The sequence below is a fragment of the Artemia sp. Qi Xiang Cuo genome, unplaced genomic scaffold (assembly GCF_049724085.1).
Source record: "Artemia sp. Qi Xiang Cuo unplaced genomic scaffold, ASM4972408v1 HiC_scaffold_3018, whole genome shotgun sequence".
Taxonomy (NCBI): Eukaryota; Metazoa; Arthropoda; class Branchiopoda; order Anostraca; family Artemiidae; genus Artemia; species Artemia sp. Qi Xiang Cuo.
The window spans coordinates 491731-508291 of NW_028300413.1; positions in this window are offsets into that span (position 1 = coordinate 491731).

The following is a 16561-nucleotide window of genomic DNA, read 5'->3' on the forward strand; positions in this document are numbered from 1 at the left end:
GAAAATAAAAGTATTTAAAACCAGCATAAAAATCTGATTCTTTTGATATATCTTTTGGTACCAAATTCTCTTTTTTATAGTTTTGGTTATTATTGAGCCGGGTCACCTTTTACTTATAGTTCGTTTCCACGAACTGTTTGAAAAGCAATATTTAAGTTCTATTATGCAACGTTTATATACGTTCATCTTTCCGGGTTGCAGCGGTAGTATAATAAAGAAATACTAAATTTTATATGCCACTTAATTATAGTATAGGTTAGTAATTCAACAGATAGCTTTGCACTGGAACAACGTAGAGAGTTGTTCAATGGCTCATTTTACAGGAAATTAATGGGGGTAAAAACCTTTTGTAATTATATAATAAAGATCAAACTCTTCCCTATACTAACTAACATACGCAACTTCACTATAGTTAAGACTACAGTATTTATATTTTTACATTAAAAGACGATCACTGAAATAACAAACCATTCCATACATTGGACTTAGTTAGCTACTTGATTGTTTGAGTTTCGTCTCTTACTATTTAAAAGAAGAAAAAGCCGTAGGCTTTTTACAATAAAGAACGACACCTTGTCCATGTTAACTAAAACATAAATAGGGATTATGTAATTTCCAATAGTATCATGGCTCTAGAGATGGCTGAAACCGAGTTACAATAAAAAACGATCATTGGAATAACAAAAATTGAATACCTTTGGAATTAGCTAGCTACTTGATTATTTGAGACTCGTCTCTTACTATTTAAAAGAAGAAAAAGCCGCAGGCTTTTTCCTATGTGTAATCAGTTTATTATCATAGGCAGCGCGCTAGCACTGCCTGAGTAAAGAACGATGTGGGCACAATGTGTTTTTTTTCCGGGTTGCAGCGATAGCTAGCAACCTAGTAAGAGACGATCACGTCCAATGTTAAGAAATATAAAAACCCATAGTTCCTAACAAAGGAGTCAGATCAAAACAAAAAGTACACCATTAGAACCGCCTTGTCCGAAACCCCTGTATAGGAAACTTTCTGTCCCTTGGCTTGAACAGCAAGGGAAATATATTGGCTTGAAAATCAAGAAAATTGACTTTAACCACGTTATTCTCCCCAAATGGGAAATTTTTTTCTCTTTTCTTTTTTTTCTTTTCCACAGATAGCTTGGCACTGGAACATCGTAGAGGGTTGTTCAATAGCTCATTTTAAAGGAAATTAATTGGGTTAAAAATCTATAGTAACTAAAATAAATTATTTCTAAAAGAGAATAAATTTTTCCACCAAAAACTGCATTTTTGATGTCTTTTCACACTGCAGTATTTCCAACATAATCGTATATCAGCGGTAAGATTTGAACCCACGCCTCCGAAGAGACTGGTGGCTAACACCAGTGTCATGGACCACTCGGCCAGGCTGCCTCACATAAATAAATATATATGTGAATTTGGGTTGCAGCAGTAGCTAGCAACCTAGTAAGAGACGATCAGTCCAATACTAAGAAATATAACAAAACTCCTAAAAATAGAGTAAGATCAAAACAAAAGTACATCATTAGAACTACCTTGTCTGAAACCCTACTAGATAAATAATGAATGTCGTAGCTTTATATTAGAGCTATGACGTGAATAGAAAAACACGAAATTATATTGTTGTTTCTGATGACGTCATGAAATAATATCATTTTGCCTTGACGTCAATAAAATCATTACGCCGTGACGTCATAATTACTACTTAAGAACGACACAGATGTAAATTCTCTCATTCTTGATTAGAATAATGGTTAGATCGAAGCAAGCTATACGCAATTTGAAAAAACAGTACTACACAAACAACAGAGATAGTATCTTGAAAAGAGAAAAGCAAAGGTATTCAACCGACCAGGCGCATCGAGAAGTAAAAATTGAGAGAGCAAAACAAAGGTATTCAACCGACCAGGCGTATCGAGAAGTAATAATTGAGAGAGCAAAACAAAGGTATTCAACCGACCAGGCGTATCGAGAAGTAATAATTGAGAGAGCAAAACAATGGTATTCAACCGACCAGGCGTATCGAGAAGTAATAATTGAGAGAGCAAAACAAAACAGCAAGATGTGTTATCACAATGATGAAGATTATAGACATGCAAAAATTGAGACAGCCAAACAAAAGATCAAGGAGCGTTACTGGGGTGACAAAATCTATAATGAAAAAATTAAATTCTCTGCGAGGTTGTACCGAAGAACGCATAAGGACAAAGGGAAAAATTACATTCAGAAATACAAGAAGATGGCAAAAATGCAGGCTGATCTTTGTAAATTGAGAAACATTTTACGCATGTTTTATCGGGATCACAAAAAGTATTCAAAATTACAGATTAAAATTCTCTTTGAAAGAGCGGATGCTGTTGAAAAGTCGGCTAGAAATTCCTTGGCAAAGCTTCATAGTAATATTCAAAAGAAATGTTGTCAGTTTAACGAAAAGCTTCCAAGGTATGGATTGGCAACTGCGGAACAGTTTATAGATGCAATGGAAAGTGTTCGACAACACAGTGAATATACGGAGGCGTACTTCTTAGAAAATTGGTATATTAATTTTGGAAGGAGCAATTGCAGTTTATGTAGCAGCAATAAAAATATATATACAAGCATACCTATCAACAGCGAAGGAAAAGCAATGTTTTTCAATTATGGCGAAAACGAGTCTGTTAGGGTTATTAGTAAATGTGTTTGTAAGACTAGTGATTTAGAACAAATTCCTGGAACACCGACTCAAGAAAAAAGCATTTCTAACTGTGTTTTAAACAGTTCGTTTAGTTCTACTGAATATTTGGCAAAAAATTCTCTGTGTAGTAGAACAAACTGTCCTGAAAAGTACGAGACAACTATTGAAAAATGCTCTAAAACTAGATCTGACAAGGAAATTATGATGGCTGAAGTCACCTATAACAATCTGAGTAAACATTCAAAACCAAAAATCCGGGTTGCAGCGGTAGCTAGCAACCTAGTAAGAGACGATCACGTCCAATGTTAAGAAATATAAAAACCCATAGTTCCTAACAAAGGAGTCAGATCAAAACAAAAAGTACACCATTAGAACCGCCTTGTCCGAAACCCCTGTATAGGAAACTTTCTGTCCATTGGCTTGAACAGCAAGGGAAATATATTGGCTTGAAAATCAAGAAAATCGACTTTAACCATGTTATTCTCCACAAACGGGATATTTTTTCTTTTTTCTTTTTTTTTCTTTTCCACAGATAGCTTGGCACTGGAACATCGTAGAGGGTTTTTCAATAGCTCATTTTAAAGGAAATTAATTGGATTAAAAATCTATAGTAACTAAAATAAATTATTTCTAAAAGAGAATAAATTTTTCCACCAAAAACTGCATTTTTGATGTCTTTTCACACTGCAGTCTTTCAAACATAATCGTATACCAGCGGTAAGATTTGAATCCACGCCTCCGAAGAGACTGGTGGCTAACACCAGTGTCTTGGACCACTCGGCCAGACTGCCTCTCATAAATAAATATATATGTGAATTTGGGTTGCAGCAGTAGCTAGCAACCTAGTAAGAGACAATCAGTCCCATGCTAAGAAATATAACAAAACTCCTAAAAATAGAGTAAGATCAAAACGAAAGTACATCATTGAAACTACCTTGTCTGAAACCCTACTAGATAAATAATGAATGTCGTCATAGCTTTATATTAGATTAGAGCTATGACGTGAATAGAAAAATCATTACGCCGTGACGTCATAATTACTACTTAAGAACAACAAAGATGTAAATTTTCTCAGTCTTGATTAGAATAATGGTTAGATCGAAGCAAGCTATACGCAAGTTGAAAAAACAGTACTACACAAACAACAGAGATAGTATCTTGAAAAGAGAAAAGCAAAAATATTCAACCGACCTGGCGCATCGAGAAGTAAAAATTGAGAGAGCAAAACAAAGGTATTCAACCGACCAGGCGTATCGAGAAGTAATAATTGAGAGAGCAAAACAAAGGTATTCAACCGACCAGGCGTATCGAGAAGTAATAATTGAGAGAGCAAAACAAATCTCGTCAAACTACCAGCCGTATCGAGAAGTAATAATTGAGAGAGAAAAACAAAACAGCAAGATGTGTTATCACAGTGATCCGGGTTGCAGCGGTAGCTAGCAACCTAGTAAGAGACGATCACGTCCAATGTTAAGAAATATAAAAACCCATAGTTCTTAAAAAAAGAGTCAGATCAAAACAAAAAGTACACCATTAGAACCGCCTTGTCCGAAACCCCTGCATAGTAAAATTTCTGTCCCTTGGCTTGAACAGCAAGGTAAATATATTGGATTTAAAATAAAGAAAAGTGGCAGCTACTAAAACATTCGGCCTAAAAGGTATATTTTTCTCTTTTTTTATTTTTTTTTTCTTTTTTTGTATCCAGAGATAGCTTGGCACTGGAACATCGTATAGGGTTGTTCAATAGCTCATTTTAAAGGAAATTAATTGGGTTATAAATCTATAGTAACTAAAATAAATTATTTCTAAAAGAGAATAAATTTTTCTACCAAAAACTGCCTTTTGATGTCTTTTCACACTGCAGTCTTTCAAACATAATCGTATATCAGCGGTAAGAATTGAACCCACGCCTCTGAAGAGACTGGTGTCTAACACCAGTGCCTTGGACCACTCGACCAGGCTGCCTCTCATAAATAAATATATATGTGAATTTGGGTTGCAGCAGTAGCTAGCAACCTAGTAATAGACGATCAGTCCAATGCTAAGAAATATAAAAACCCAAAACTCCTAAAAATAGAGTCAGATCAAAACAAAAGTACATCATTAGAAATACCTTGTCTGAAACCCTACTAGATAAATAATGAACGTCATCATAGTTTTATATTAGAGCTATGACGTGAATAGATTATAATAAAGAGCCAACTCTTGCCCTTAGTTACCTATGTCTTGTCAAATTAGCTAATTAATTTCACTGGATTTAGTTTTTTTCATGTACAAGATTGATCAAAAACTTCACAATTGTATATCCGGGTTGAAGCGTTAGCTAGCAATAAATCCGGGCTGCAGTGATAGCTATCAACCAAGTAAGGACGATCACGTCCCATACTAAGAAATACAATAACCCATAACTCCTAAAAGTAGTGGAAGATCGAAACTCAAAGTAAACTAGAACCGCCTTGTCCGAGACTCCTATATAGGAAACCTACTGTCTCTTGGCTTTAAGAACAAAGAACATATGTTGGCTTGAAAATTAAACAGTTCGTGGTAACGAACTGTATCGTAAGAGTGACTCGTCTCAATAGTGACCAAAACTCTAAAAAACGGAAATTTAATATCAATAGATACATCAAAAGAATCGGATTTGTATGCTGATTTTAAATATATAAGTTTCATTAAACGATCTCAGACAGATAAGTTTGTTAATCACAAAACCACATAAAGAATCGATCATAAACGGTTACAGTTCGTTACCAGTAAACTTTCTGTTCCTTAGCTTGAACAGCAAGGGAAATATATTGGCTTGAAAACTAAGAAAAGTGGCAGCTACTACAACATTCTGCCTAAACGGGATATTTTTTTCTTTTTTTTCCTTTTGTATCCAGAGATAGCTTGGCACTGGAACATCGTAGAGGGTTGTTCAATAGCTCATTTTAAAGGAAATTAATTGGGTTACAAACCTTTTGTAACTAAAATAAATTATTTCTAAAAGAGAATAAATTTTTCCACCAAAAACTGCATTTTTGATGTCTTTTCACACTGCAGTCTTTCAAACATAATCGTATACCTTACAATAAAGAACGACACCTTGCCCATGTTAACTGAAACATAAATAGGGATTATGTAATTTCCAGAAGTATCATGGCTGTAGAGATGGCTAAAACCAAGTTACAATAAAAAACGATCATTGGAATAACAAAAAATTGCATACCTTTGGAATTAGCTAGCTACTTGATTATTTGAGACTCGTCTCTTACTATTTAAAAGAAGAAAAAGCCGTAGGCTTTTTCCTGTTTGTATTTATAGTTAAAAAACGAACTCAAGTCCAAAGCAGCTGAACACTGTGGTTCATTTATATTATCTTCATTATTTTAGCTAGTAGCATTCTAGAACCACTAGGTCAATACGGTCAGCCCTGGGGAAAGAAAACAAATTAACACGCATCCGTGATCTTTCGTTTGGCAAAAAAAATATTTTTTACTAAATTCCACATTTTTGCAGATAGGAGTCCATATATCGCCTGCCACATCCCGAGTGCACGCAGATATCAAATATCTCTGAATATACTGCAGTATGAAAAGAAATTTAATTGCATAAAGAGAAAAAAAACTGGTAATTAAAAATTATTTGTATATATTTTAACAAGGAATTACAATAATTCATAAACCTTAAAAAATAAAACCAAAAGTTTGAAGCTTAGTAGAAATTGTTGTTAGAAATCAGACTTGCTGTAATAGTAAAATATCTTTTATAGACTGCCGTATGAAATTTATATTAAAGGACGATCATTAGTAATCCGGGTTGCAGCGGTTACAGTAAAGAACGATCTCTTGCCCATAGTAACTGATTCATGGTGGTTCGAGGGGTAGTTAAATAAATTATTAGGGTTGCAGCGGTATCCAGGTTGCAGCGGTAGCTAGCAATCTGTGTTGCAGCGGTAGCTAGCAACCTAGTGAGAGACGATCACGCCCCATAGTAAAAATTAAAGTAACCCATAACTCCTGAAAAAAGATTCTAATCCAAACAAGAAGTACACTATTGGAACCGCCTCTCCCAAAACTTCTATTTAGCAAACTTACCGTCCTTTGGCCTGAATAACAAAGAAAATATATTGGCTTGAAAATCAAGAAAATTGACTTTAATTACGATATTCTTCACAAACGGCATCTTTTTTCCCCGCTTTTTCTTTCTTCTCAGCTAGCTGGGCACTTGAAAATCTTAGAGAGCTGTATAATAACTCATTTTAAATAAAATTGCTACATCTGGTGCCTTTTGTAATTAAAAATAAAATATTTTAGAAAGTAGAATCAATTTTGTAAAAAAACAGCATTTTTGATGTATTTTCATACTGCAGTCTTTTCACAAATGTTTGATTTTTATGTACATAAAGTTTATAATAAATAACGAATGTTCTACCGAGTGTCTACTAATAACCATATATGACGTAATAAGTGACAAGACGGATTATCTAACTCCGATTGTGTACTAATAACCATATATGACGTAATGAGTGATGTAAAAATTGAAAAAATCAATTTTTATTTTATTTTAGTGTTCAGTTCAGAATCGCTAAGGTTATAAACTGCAGAAATATTTATGGTATCTGAGCAACAACTTTAATCTTTTAATCTAAACTAGAAAAATATTTGAAAATTTTTAGACTAGTTTTATTTTTTGTTAGGTTTTTGTTACTTGATACGGAACTAAACACGAATTGATTATGCTAGGTGTATAAAACATGAACAGAAGTATTTTAGAACACCCTTCTAGTATGAATAATACTAAAACAATTCAACTATAGCAAGAACGTCACAAGCACCTGGTCATACCTTTAATAGTGAAATGATCAGTGATTATTCATGTGGAGCATTGGTAAGCAATCGTCCACTGACCCTATTTGATCGAGGATACCAGGGAAGCACAATATATACAAAGGGTTTGAGGTGGCTTCAGAAGTCAATAGAAGACGTCGGCAAAAAATATAATAAAGAACGACCTCTTGCCTATACTAAATTTTATAGGCCACTTAACTAAAGTATAGGCTAGTACAGCTATTATATTTAAGGTCAATATATTAAAACTTTCCACTAAAAGACGGTCATTGGAATAAAAACCCAATACATACATTTGACTTAGTTAGGTGCCTGATCCGGGTTGCAGCGGTAGCTAGCAACTTAGTAAGAGACGATCACGTCCAATGTTAATAAATATAAAAACCCATAGTTCCTAACAGAGGAGTCAGATCAAATTAAAAAGTACACCATTAGAACCGCCGTGTCCGAAACCCCTGTATAAGAAACTTTCTGTCCCTTGGCTTGAACAGCAAGGGAAATATATTGGCATGAAAATCAAGAAAATTGACTTTAACCACGTTATTCTCCCCAAACGGGATATTTTTTTCTTTTTTCTTTTTTCTTTTTCTTTTCCACAGATAGCTTGGCACTGGAACATCGTAGAGGGTTGTTCAATAGCTCATTTTAAAGGAAATTAATTGGGTTAAAAACCTTTTGTAACTAAAATAAATTATTTCTAAAAGAGAATAAATTTTTCCACCAAAAACTGCATTTTTGATGTCTTTTCACACTGCAGTCTTTCAAACATAATCGTATACCAGCGGTAAGATTTGAACCCACTCCTCCGAAGAGACTGGTGGCTAACACCAGTGTCTTGGACCACTCGGCCAGGCTGCCTCTCATAAATAAATATATATGTGAATTTGGGTTGCAGCAGTAGCTAGCAACCTAGTAAGAGACGATCAGTCCCATGCTAAGAAATATAACAAAACTCCTAAAAATAGAGTAAGATCAAAACAAAAGTACATCATTAGAACTACCTTGTCTGAAACCCTACTAGATAAATAATGAATGTCGTAGCTTTATATTAGTTATAATAAAGAACGATCTCTTGCCTATACTAAATTATATAGGCCACTTAACTATAGTATAGGTTAGTAAATTTACATTAAAAGACGATCACTGAAATAACAAACCATTCCATACATTGGACTTTGTTAGCTACTTGATTGTTTGAGTTTCGTCTCTTACTATTTAAAAGAATTACAATAAGGAACGAACTTTAACCCATAGTAACTTAAGTATTAAATCAAACGGTTCCTTGTCATCATATTAAAGAGCTGTGTAATGGCTCATTTTTAAGGAAACTGCTGTATATAGAAACCTTTTGTAATTAACAAAATTAATTATTATTATAAAACAAATTATTACGATGTAGTAAAGAACTAACTCTAGGCGATAGCAACTAATTTAATTTTGAAAAGAAAGAATTACAGCAGAAACCTAAATGGTAGTATAAGTAAGCTACATTTAATAACAACCGTCCACCAGGATTTGAACTCGAATCGCAGGATTCAAAGTCTTAAGTGCTAACCACTACACCAAGAAATGTTCATATAAGAAAGAATTTTAAGAGTATATGATAACTTAAACACCAAACTCTAACCATCAGTGTTGTCTATCAGGTCGTTTAAACGAGCTTTATATCAATTTTATACATTAAAAGACGATCATTGGAATAAAAAATTATTGCATACATTGGACTTAGTTAGCTACTTGATCGTTTGAGGTTCGTAATATCCGGGTTCGTAATATCTGTTTGTAATATCCGGGTTGCAGCGGTAGCTAGCAACCTAGTAAGAGACGATCACGTCAAATGTTAAGAAATATAAAAACCCATAGTTACAATAATCCGGGTTGCAGCGGTAGCTAGCAACCTAGTAAGAGACGATCACCTCCAATGTTAAGAAATATAAAACCCCCCAACTCCTAGAAAAATAGTCAGATCAAAACAAAAAGTACACCATTAGAACCGCCTTGTCCGAATCCTCTATAAAGGAAACTTACCGCCCTTTGGCTTGAATAACAAAGAAAATATATTGGCTTGAAAATCAAGAAAATTGACTTTTACCACGTTATTCTCCACAAACGGGATATTTTTTTCTTTCCGCTTTTTCTTTCTGCTCAGCTAGCTGGGCACTGGAAAATCATAGAGAGCTGTATAATAGCTCATTTTAAAGGAAATTGCAACATCTAGTCACTTTTGTATTTAAAAATAAAATACTTTTTAAAGTAGAATCAATTTTGTCAAAAAAATTGCATTTTTGATGTATTTTCATACTGCAGTCTTTTCAAAGATATTTGAATTTTGAAGCAATAAAACAGTCCATGTAATGAACTCTATAGTAATAATAGCTACTTGTCTCAATAGTAACCGAAACTCCTGGAACCAAAATTTTCTTTTTTGGCTTAATCGCTAAAATTATTATGTAAACTGCAAAAATATTTATGATGCCTAATCAGTAATAGTAATTTTTTAATTTAAACAACAAAAATACATGAAAATTCTAAAATTAGTTTTGCTTTTTGTCTCCTGGAAGAAATTTTTTTTTCATCTCAGTTCAAATTTATTATTGTATCCTGTAACCCGTAAAGTACATATCTCCATATTATTGTCTCATAATTGCAATTATTTTAGTTTTCAGTCCAGAATCACTAAACTTATTATTTAAACTGCAAAAATATTTATGGTGTCTAACCAATAATACTAATTTTGTAATTCAAACAAGATAAATACCTGAAAATTTTAAAATTAGTTTTGTTTTATGCTAGGTTTTAGATACTCGACACGGGATTTTGTGTGCTTAATAATTTTAAATCTTGAAAAAATATGGTCTCACGCGAGTGGAAAAAAAGAAAGAATAACCAAAAACAATATCAAAATAGAACAATCCAAATTTCTACTAATAGAAAACTTTACTACACAAAAAATAAAGCTAACATCCTGAAATATAAGAAAAGTTTATTTAAAAGAGATAAAAATGCCACCAAACGCAATAAAGCTCGAGCACGCGTAAGGATTGCTACTAAGATGTCTTGTGATCCAGGATTTAAGAAAATGAAATATGACAGAGCAAAACAGAGGTATCTTACGGATCAGGGGTATCGAGAAGGGAAAATTGAGACAGCGAAACAAAAGAGCAAGGAACGGTATGATAACGATATAGATTACCGAAACAAACATAAGAAAAAAGTTGCTACCAGAATAATGGGTAGATACTGGGGTGACAAAAGCTATAATGAAAAAATTAAATTCTCTGCGAGGTTGTACCGAAGAACGCATAAGGACAAAGGGAAAAATTACATTCAGAAATACAAGAAGATGGCAAAAATGCAGGCTGATCTTTGTAAATTGAGAAACATTTTACGCATGTTTTATCGGGATCACGAAAAGTATTCGAAATTACAGATTAAAATTCTCTTTGAAAGAGCGGATGCTGTTGAAAAGTCGGCTAGAAATGCTTTGGCAAAGCTTCATGGCAATATCCAAAAGAAATGTTGTCAGTTTAACGAAAAGCTTCCAAGGTATGGATTGGCAACTGCGGAACAGTTTATAGATGCAATGGAAAATGTTCGACAACACAGTGAATATACGGAGGCGTACTTCTTAGAAAATTCGTATATTAATTTTGGAAGGAGCAATTGCAGTTTATGTAGCAGCAATAAAAATATATATACAAGCATACCTATCAACAGCGAAGGAAAAGCAATGTTTTTCAATTATGGCGAAAACGAGCCTGTTAGGGTTATTAGTAAATGTGTTTGTAAGACTAATGATTTAGAACAAATTCCTGGAACACCGACTCAAGAAAAAAGCATTTCTAACTGTGTTTTAAACAGTTCGTTTAGTTCTACTGAATATTTGGCAAAAAATTCTCTGTGTAGTAGAACACACTGTCCTGAAAAGTACGAGACAACTATTGAAAAATGCTCTAAAACTAGATCTGACAAGGAAATTATGATGGCTGAAGTCACCTATAACAATCTGAGTAAAAATTCAAAACCAAAAATTGGGCAGCAGGTTACTTGGCAATGTCACCCTGATATCTGCAAGCTCTATCCGACGGATATTGAATTATGTCAAATTCTTTTTGATATCCTTGAAAACAATATAGCATTAAAATTTTCAACTGACAAAGTGGTTAATTTCTACCTTGGCGGCTTGGATTATTGTGAAATCAATTACAGGGACACAAGAAAGCATGGGCATTCGTTATACTGTAGCCCAAATGAGGGATGTCAGAGCTATTTGCGTTCTCTAAGGGCACTAGCTCCACATTTTCCTGTCTTGAACTGTTTCATTAATTATAATAAAGAACGACCTCTTGCCTATACTAAATTTTATACGCCACTTAATTATAGTATAGGTTAGTAGTTCAACAGATAGCATGGCACTGGAACATCGTAGAGAGTTATTCAATGGCTCATTTTAAAGGAAATTAATTGGGTTAAAAACCTTTTGTAATTAAAACAAATTATTTTTATTACATTAAAAGACGATCACTGGAATAACAAACAATTGCATACATTGGAAATAGTTAGCTACTTGATTGTTTGAGGTTCGCTCTTACTATTTCAAAGAGGAAAGAGCCGTGGGCTTTTCCTGCTTGTAATCATTTTATTATCCGGGTTGCAGCAGTAGCTAGCAACCTAGTAAGAGACGATCACCTCCAATGTTAAGAAATATAAAACCCCCAACTCCTAAAAAAGAGTCAGATCAAAACAAAAAGTACACCATTAGAACCGCCTTGTCCGAATCCTCTATAAAGGAAACTTACCGCCCTTTGGCTTGAATAACAAAGAAAATATATTGGCTTGAAAATCAAGAAAATAGACTTTTACCACGTTATTCTCCACAAACGGGATATTTTTTCTTTCCGCTTGATTTTTCTCCTCAGCTAGCTGGGCACTGGAAAATCATAGAGAGCTGTATAATAGCTCATTTTAAAGTAAATTGCAACATCTAGTCACTTTTGTATTTAAAAATAAAATACTTTTTAAAGTAGAATCAATTTTGCCAAAAAAATTACATTTTTGATGTATTTTCATACTGCACTCTTTTCAAAGATATTTGAATTTTGAAGCAATAAAACAGTTCATGGTAATGAACTCTATAGTAATAATAGCTACTTGTCTCAATAGTAACCGAAACTCCTGGAACCAAAATTTTCTTTTTTGGCTTAATCGCTAAAATTATTATGTAAATTATTACTATTACTGATTGCCTAATCAGTAATAGTAATTTTTTAATTTAAACAACAAAAATACATGAAAATTCTAAAATTAGTTTTGCTTTTTGTCTCCTGGAAGAAAATTTTTTTTCATCTTAGTTCAAATTTATTATTGCATCCTGGAACCAAACTTTTTTTGGTTTGTAACCCGTAAAGTACATATCTCCGTATTATTGTCTCATAATTGCAATTATTTTAGTTTTCAGTCCAGAATCGCTAAACTTATTATGTAAAATGCAAAAATATTTATGGTGTCTAACCAATAATGCTAATTTTGTAATTCAAACAAGAGAAATACCTGAAAATTTTAAAATTAGTTTTGTTTTATGCTAGGTTTTAGATACTCGACACGGGATTTTGAAAAGTGGCAGCTACTACAACATTCTGCCTAAACGGGATATTTTTTTTTGTTTCTTTTTTGCTTTTCCACAGATAGCTTTGCACTGGAACATCGTAGAGAGTTGTTCAATGGCTCATTTTAAATCCGGGTTGCAGTGGTAGCTAGCAACCTAGTAAGAGACGATCACGTCCAATGTTAAGAAATATAAAAACCCATAGTTCCTAACAAAGGAGTCAGATCAAAACAAAAAGTACACCATTAGAACCGCCTTGTCCAAAACCCCTGTACAGGAAACTTTCTGTCCCTTGGCTTGAACAGCAAGGGAAATATATTGGCTTGAAAATCAAAAAAATTGACTTTAACCACGTTATTCTCCCCAAACGGGATATTTTTTTCTCTTTTCTTTTTTTGTATCCAGAGATAGCTTGGCACTGGAACATCGTAGAGGGTTGTTCAATAGCTCATTTTAAAGGAAATTAAATGGGTTAAAAATCTATAGTAACTAAAATAAATTATTTCTAAAAGAGAATAAATTTTTCCACCAAAAACTGCATTTTCGATGTCTTTTCACACTGCAGTCTTTCAAACATAATCGTATACCAGCGGTAAGATTTGAACCCACGCCTCCGAAGAGACTGGTGGCTAACACCAGTGCCTTGGACCACTCGGCCAGGCTGCCTCTCATAAATAAATATATATGTGAATTTGGGTTGCAGCAGTAGCTAGCAACCTAGTTATAATAAAGAACGACCTCTTGCCTATACTAAATTTTATACGCCACTTAATTATAGTTAAGGTTTTCCGGGCTGTTACAATAAAGAACGACACCTTGCCCATGTTAACTAAAACATAAATAGGGATTATGTAATTTCCATCAGTATCATGGCTGTAGAGATGGCTGAAACAAAGTCCGGGTTGCAGCGGTACTTTTTTCCCTTGGCTTGAACAGCAAGGGATATATATTGGCTTGAAATTCAAGAAAAGTGGCAGCTAGTACAACATTCTGCCTAAACGGGATATTGTTTTTCTTTTTTTTATAACTATATATGTGAATCCAGCTTGCAGCAGTAGCTAGCAACATAATAATACAGACAACATAATAATACAGACAATTTCAAAGACCACAAAACTTTCCCTTGGCTTGAACAGCAAGGGATATATATTGGCTTGAAATTCAAGAAAAGTGGCAGCTAGTACAACATTCTGCCTAAAGGGGATATTGTTTTTCTTTTTTTTTATAACTATATATGTGAATCCAGCTTGCAGCAGTAGCTAGCAACATAATAATACAGACAACATAATAATACAGACAATTTCAAAGACCACAAAACTCCAACTAGTATTTCAACTATTTTTCGCCGAGGCTTTTTTTCTTGCCTGGCTTCAACCGTGGAGTATGGGAACGGGAGATTCACATATATAGTTATGAGAGGCAGCGTGGCCGAGTGGTCCAAGGTGCTGGTGAAAAATTTAGAAAAGTGGCAGCTACTTCAACATTCTGCCATTCGGCATATTTTTTTCTTTTTACAATAAAAGACGATCATTGGAATAAAAAACAATTGCATACATTGGAATTAGCTAGCTACTTGATTGCTTTAGACTCGTCTCTTACTATTTCAAAGAAGAAAAAGCCGTAGGCTTTTTCCTGTGTGTATTACAGTAAAGAACGATCTCTCTCCCATAGTAAATGATATCCGGGTTGCAGTGGTAGCTTATAATAAAGAACGACCTTTTGCCTATAATAAATTTTATACGCCACTTAAGTATAGTATAGGTTAGTAATCCGGGTTGCAGCGGTAGCTAGCAACCTAGTAAGAGACGATCACGTCCAATGTTAAGAAATGTAAAACCTTCATAGTTCCTAAGAAAGGAGTCAGATCAAAACAAAAAGTACACCATTAGAACTGCCTTGTCCGAAAACCCTTGAGAGGAAACTTACCGCCCTTTGGTTTGAACAGCAAGGGAAATATATTGGCTTGAAAATCAAGAAAATTGACTTTAACCACGTTATTCTCCACAAACGGAATATTTTTTTCTTTTTTCTTCTTTTCCAGAGATAGCTTTGCGCTGGAAGATCGTAGAGAGTTGTTCAATGGCTCATTTTAAAGGAAATTAATTGGATTAAAATCCTTTTGTAACTAAAACGTGGCAGCTACTACAACATTCTGCCTAAATAGGATATTTTTTTCTTGTTATCCAGAGATAGCTTTGCACTGGAACATCGCAGAAAGTTGTTCAATGGCTCATTTTAAAGGAAATTAATTGGTTTAAAAACCTTTTGTAACTAAAACAAATTAAAACAGGATAAATTTTTCCACTAAATACTGTATTTTTGATGTCTTTCCATACTACTAGAAACCTAGCAACCTAGCTAGCAACCTAGTAAGAGACGATCACGTCCAATGTTAAGAAATATAAAAACCCATAGCTCCTAAAAAAGGAGTCAGATCAAAACAAAAAGTACAGCATTAGAACCGCCTTGTCCGAAATCCCTTGAAAGGAAACTTACCGCCCTTTGGCTGGAACAGCAAGGGAAATATATTGGCTTGAAAATCAAGAAAATTGACTTTAACCACGTTATTCTCGACAAACGGGATATTTTTTTCTTTTTTCTTCTTTTCCAGCGATAGCTTTGCACTGGAATTTATAATAAAGAATGACCTCTCACCTATACAAAATTTTATACGCCACTCAATTGTAGTATAGTTTGGTAATGACATTAAAAGACGATCTCTGAAATAACAAACCATTCCATACATTGGACTTAGTTAGCTACATGATTGTTTGAGTTTTGTCTCTTACTATTTAAAGGAATCCGGGTTGCAGCGGTAGCTAGCAACCTAGTAAGAGACGATCACCTCCAATGTTAAGAAATATAAAAACCCCTAACTCCTAAAAACAGAGTCAAATCAAAACAAAAGTACACCATTAGAACCGCCTTGTCCGAAACCCCTATAAAGGAAACTTACCGCCCTGCGGCTTGAAGAACAAAGAAAATATATTGGCTTGATAATCAAGAAAATTGACTTTAACCACGTTATTCTCCACAAACGGGATATTTTTTTCGTTCTTTTCCACAGATAGCTTGGCACTGGAACATCGTAGAGAGTTGTTCAATGGCTCATTTTAAAGGAAATCTCTAGATCTAGCGCTATTTGTACTTAATTTTTTTTTAATTAATTTTTTTTACGAAAAACTTAATTTTTTATATACTATATTAAACAATGACGTCATAGTCTTTGGATGTAGTTAGTACATAAAGTCTGGATCATCGAATTAAAGCTGAAACTAAGAAAAGAACAATTATGCCTCCATATATTCACAGTGATCTATAAAATCCGGGTTGCAGCGGTAGCTAGCAACCTAGTAAGAGACGATCACGTCCAATGTTAAGAAATATAAAAACCCATAGTTCTTAAAAAAAGAGTCAGATCAAAACAAAAAGTACACCATTAGAACCGCCT